A 6,035-nucleotide genomic window follows, 5' to 3' on the forward strand; every position below is an offset into this window, starting at 1 on the left:
AGATTAATTCAGTACAAGTTACTTGTTGAATTTTAATTTCTGCACCCTGTTACATGCTTTCTTTCTTTATGCCTTTAAATTCAAGCAACTAACTCACTGACTCACTAACTGTTTGAATTAATTCCTCAATTGCTCTAACCATACTCTTCCAGTAACCAAGAGTATTTCACTTGATTGTGCTTGTGCTGTGTTCTTGTATGACAGGTAGGAGAGGAGAGACATCAACTCCTCCATATACCGAACCAGAGAGGACCCTTCATAGACTGAGAAGGGAAGCAAGAGGGAAGAGAGTAGTGGGAGAAGAGAAATCTGAAGGAGAATCTGAGGACAATTTTGAGGAAGCTCTAGATCTCAACATGGATAGAGAAGTTCACAACCATGAGAGAGCTGATGGAAACAATGCCATTCCTGAGAGGAGGGTTCTTAGTTCATACATAAACCCAACCTCTGGGAATTGTGGTAGCAGCATCCAGAAACCACCCATTCAGGCCAACAATTTTGAGCTCAAACCACAGCTAATATCACTTGTGGAGAATCATTGTTCTTTGGAGGAGGTGCTAATGAAGACCCAAACCAACATCTCACAAAATTCCTGAGAATTTGTGACACTGTGAAGTCCAATGGAGTCCAGGAAGATGCCTATAAACTGCTTTTGTTCCCATTTTCACTTAGGGACAAAGCAGCTAAGTGGCTGGAATCATTCCCAAGGGGGAGTCTAACAACATGGGATGAGGTGGAAAGCAAGTTTCTGGCACGTTTCTACCCCCCACAAAAGGTCAATAGACTTCGATCTGAGGTTCAGACTTTTAGACAACAAGATGGTGAAACTCTCTACGAGGCATGGGAGAGATTCAAGGACTTGACAAGGAAATGCCCACCAGACATGTTCCATGATTGGGTGCAATTGCATATTTTCTATGATGGACTTTCTTATGAATCAAGGAAGGCTGTAGACCATTCATCAGGAGGTTCATTGAACAGGAAAAAGACTGTGGAAGAGGCCATTGAAGTGATTGAGACAGTGGCTGAGAATGAGTACTACTATGCATCAGAAAGGCACAACACTAAGGGAGTCATGGAGCTGAACCATGTTGATACAATTCTAGCCCAAAACAAAGTGTTTGCCAAGCAACTAGCAGAGCTTACCAGGCAATTAGAAACAAAGCAAGTGGCTGCAATACACACACAAGATCAAGAGGAAGTAAGCATTGAAGGAGGTGATTGGGAAGAGGCCAACTATGTGGGAAACCAACAAAGGCAATCATATGATCCACATTCCAACACTTACAACCCAGGCTGGAGAAACCACCCAAACTTTGGGTGGGGAAACCAACAAACCCAACCACAAAACCACAAAACCTTACAACCACAACCAACATAACAATTCCACATACCAAAACTCCAACCAAAGATCATACCAAGCCACACAAAACACTTACTCCCAACCACCATATCATGGCCAAAATAATCAACCTACCCAACCTAATCCAAACCAACAATTTCAAGATCAATTAAACCGGATAGAAGGAATGCTTGCAACCATGAGTCAAGATATAACCGAATTGAAAGCTTTTAAGGAAGAAGTAAATTCTAACTTGCAAAACCAAGGAGCTGCCATCCAGAAGCTAGAAAATCAAATTTTGTATTTGACTAAGCAAGCCCCTGGGACAAGCGGTTCTCATGCTGCCAAGGCTATGGCAAGGGAAGAATGTAAGGCCATAACCCTCAGAAGTGGAAAGAATCTAAAGGAGATCTCAAAGGAAACCACAGAGGATGAAGCAAAGGAAAATGTGAAAGACAAAGAACAAGGACAATCTTTTACACCGTCTGCAACAAAAGAAAAAGAAAAAGAGGTCCTGAAGCCTTACACACCTAAAGCACCTTATCCTCAACGTTTGATGAAAAGTGAAAAGGATGGCCAATTCTCCAGGTTCTTGGAGATTTTCAAGAAGCTTCAAATCAACATTCCCTTTGCTGAGGCAATAGAGCAAATGCCACTCTATGCAAAATTCTTAAAAGAATTAATGACCAAGAAGAGAAGCTGGAGAAATGAGAAAACTGTGTTGTTAACTGAAGAATGCAGTGCCATCATTCAGCACAAATTGCCTCAGAAATTGAAGGACCCAGGCAGTTTCCAAATCCCCTGCATCATAGGAGAAGTCATGGTGGAGAAGGCCTTGTGTGACTTAGGGGCCAGCATCAATTTGATGTCGCTAACAATGATGAGAAGAATGAAGATTGAGGAAGCCAAACCAACAAGAATGGCCCTCCAATTGGCAGATCGAACTTTTAAATTCCCTCATGGGATAGTTGAGGATTTGTTGGTGAAAGTGGGAGAATTTATATTTCCTGCTGATTTTGTGGTGTTAGATATGGAGGAAGAAGCCAAAGCTTCAATAATTCTGGGAAGACCCTTCCTAGCTACTGCTGGAGCCATCATAGATGTACAAAAGGGTGAACTCACTCTTAGACTACATGATGAGAAATTGGTGTTTAATGTATTCAAGGCAATGAGCTATCCATCAGAATCACTAAGGGAATGCATGAGGATTGATGTAGTGGACATTGCAGTACAAGAAACTTTTGAGGAAACAATAAAGGAAGTGGCAGAGGAGGAGTTTACCAAGGATATTGAAGTTAGTGATATCAAGGGTGCTGACACAACCATGCTAAGCATGCCAGAGAGAGTGAAAGAAGAAAAGGAAGCACCAAAACCTGAGCTCAAAGCATTGCCCCCTAATCTCAAGTATGCATACTTGGGTAGTGATGAGAGTCACCCTGTTATCATTAGCTCTGCCCTTAGCCAAGAACAGGAAGAAGAATTGATCAAGGTGCTGCAAACTCATCAAGATGCCATTGGATGGACCCTAGCTGATTTGAAGGGGATAAGTTCATCCATATGCATGCATAAAATCTTGTTAGAAGAGGATGCTAGACCCTCCATTCAAGCTCAGAGAAGATTGAATCCCGTCATGAAAGAAGTGGTACAAAAGGAAGTCAGGAAGCTATGGCAGGCAGGGGTAATCTACCCCATTTCTGATAGCCCATGGGTTAGTCCCATCCATGTAGTTCCCAAGAAAGGTGGCATAACTGTGGTGCCAAATGAGAAGAACGAACTCATACCCACAAGAACCGTCACTGGGTGGAGGATGTGCATAGACTACAGGAAGCTCAATGAAGCCACCAGAAAGGATCATTTCCCACTCCCATTCATGGATCAGATGCTTGAAAGGCTTGCCGGACATGCTTACTATTGCTTCTTGGATGGATATTCAGGCTACAACCAAATAGTAGTTGATCCTAGTGATCAAGAGAAAACATCATTTGTTTGTCCATATGGAGTTTTTGCTTATAGACGCATGCCCTTTGGATTGTGCAATGCACCGGCCACTTTCCAAAGATGCATGCTGTCCATCTTTTCGGACATGATTGAAAAATTTATTGAGGTCTTCATGGATGATTTTTCTGTGTTTGGGGATTCTTTTCCCAGCTGCCTACACCACCTTGCCTTGGTGCTTAAGAGGTGCCAAGAGACTAACCTAGTATTAAACTGGGAAAAGTGTCATTTCATGGTCACAGAAGGAATAGTCCTTGGCCACAAAATCTCTAATAGAGGCATGGAGGTGGACAGAGCTAAGGTGGAAATCATTGAAAAACTACCTCCACCAAGTAATGTCAAGGCAGTTAGGAGTTTTTTGGGACACGCTGGTTTTTACAGAAGGTTTATTAGAGACTTTTCTAAAATAGCCAAACCTTTGAGTAACTTGCTTGTCTCTGATACACCCTTTGTATTTGATAAAAATTGCATGCTAGCCTATGAAATTTTGAAGTAAAAACTTTCCTCTGCACCTATCATTGCCCCACCTGATTGGAACTTACCTTTTGAACTGATGTGTGATGCATCAGACCTTGCTATTGGGGCAGTGTTAGGACAAAGGAAAGACAATTTGGTACATGTGATTTATTATGCCAGTAAAGTCTTGAATGCTAACCAAAGGAATTACACAACCACTGAAAAAGAACTCTTGGCAATAGTCTTTGCATTTGACAAATTTAGATCATATCTCATTGGATCTAAAGTCATTGTCTTCACTGATCATTCAGCTTTAAAATATTTACTTGCTAAACAAGAATCTAAACCAAGACTTATTAGATGGGTTCTTTTGTTGCAGGAATTTGACATTGAAATCAAAGACAAGAAGGGTGTAGAGAACAAGGTGGCAGACCATTTATCAAGGATACCATGTGAAGAAGGAAGCACACAAAGCACACATATAAATGAGTGCTTTCCTGATGAACAACTCATGGTAATTCACAAAGCACCCTGGTTTGCAGACATAGCAAACTTCAAGGCCACTGGGAGTTTACCGTTGGAATTTAACAAACATCAAAGGAAGAAATTGGTAAATGATGCCAAATACTTCATCTGGGACGAACCATACTTGTTCAAAAAATGTTCCGATGGCATACTCAGAAGATGCATATCCGAGGAAGAAGGAAGGGAAGTCTTATGGGACTGCCATGGCTCCACTTATGGAGGGCATTTTGCAGGAGAAAGAACAGAAGCTAAGGTGTTGCAGTGTGGTTTTTATTGGCCCACTATCTTCAAAGATGCAAAAGAATTAGTGAAGCACTGCCATGAATGCCAGAAAGCGGGGAACCTGCCAAGAAGAAATGAAATGCCACAACAATTCATTCTGGAACTTGAATTGTTTGATGTATGGGGGATAGATTTCATGGGACCATTTCCCTCCTCATACTCAAATAATTACATTCTTGTGGCAGTAGACTATGTCTCCAAATGGGTTGAAGCAATAGCAACTCCAACCAATGATAATAAGGTAGTCATGAACTTCCTCAGAAAACACATTTTTTGCCGTTTTGGGGTTCCAAGAGCAATCATCAGTGATGGAGGAAGCCACTTCTGCAACAAACCATTAGAGGCATTGCTTCTAAAATATGGAGTCAAACACAGGGTAGCCACACCATACCATCCACAGACAAGTGGGCAAGCCGAAATATCTAACAGAGAACTCAAAAGGATCCTGGAAAAGACTGTGGGAACTTCAAGGAAGGACTGGTCGATTAAGCTAGATGATGCTCTTTGGGCATATAGGACAGCTTTCAAAACACCAATTGGAATGTCTCCTTACCAACTAGTATATGGAAAAGCTTGCCATCTGCCACTGGAGTTGGAGCACAAGGCATACTGGGCCTTGAAACTTTTGAACTTGGACAACAAAGCTGCTGGAGAAAGAAGGATGTTGCAAATTCAAGAGTTGGAAGAATTCAGAGTGGAAGCTTATGAGAATGCCAAAATTTACAAAGAAAGAGCAAAGAAGAAGCATGACAGCAACATAGCCCCAAGGAAATTTGAAGAAGGACAAAAAGTATTGCTCTACAATTCTAGGCTGAAGCTATTTCCAGGGAAGCTAAAATCAAGGTGGTCTGGACCATTCCTTGTCACCAAGGTCTCCAAATATGGACAAGTAGAAATCATGGAAGAAAAGTCACAACGAACCTTCATTGTGAACGGTCAAAGACTCAAACATTACTTGGGAGATGTGGAGGAGAAGGACAAAGTTAAATATCACCTCAACTGAGGAAGCTGACCGTCAAGCTAATGACGTTAAAGAAGCGCTTGTTGGGAGGCAACCCAACCTGAGGTAATACCTTGTTGCTGTTTCTTTTATTTGTTTCAATAAAAAGGGTGAAGTAGTTTCTGTGCATTGCAAAGAATTAAGTTTGGTGTTTCACACCAAACAATGAATTCATGGATCAATAATTCAAAGGGGAATGTGTGACTCTAAGTTTGGTGTTCCACCATAAAGATCAACTGAACACAACAACCTTTGAATTATATGAAAGGAACAACCATTCTAAGCAGTCACAGAAATGCTTAAAACCCTTAGTAGCAACTTCATTCCAAGAGAACTCAAGGATTCAAAGAACAGAGAAGTAAGTGGGAGACTAAGTTTGGTGTTCACACACCAACCTAAGACTCCGATACTTACCCACACATAGTTGAGCTAACC

General features: G+C 41.5%; 1 non-coding gene across 1 annotated transcript; it reads right to left on the bottom strand.

Moving 5' to 3' along the window:
* Positions 1 to 781: 781 nt before the first annotated feature.
* Positions 782 to 885, bottom strand: LOC112781945 (small nucleolar RNA R71). The gene has a single exon (XR_003192690.1). It is a non-coding gene; the product is annotated as a small nucleolar RNA R71 (small nucleolar RNA).
* Positions 886 to 6,035: the final 5,150 nt, after the last annotated feature.

Source organism: Arachis hypogaea, chromosome 19, assembly GCF_003086295.3.
Source record: "Arachis hypogaea cultivar Tifrunner chromosome 19, arahy.Tifrunner.gnm2.J5K5, whole genome shotgun sequence".
NCBI lineage: Eukaryota > Viridiplantae > Streptophyta > Magnoliopsida > Fabales > Fabaceae > Arachis > Arachis hypogaea.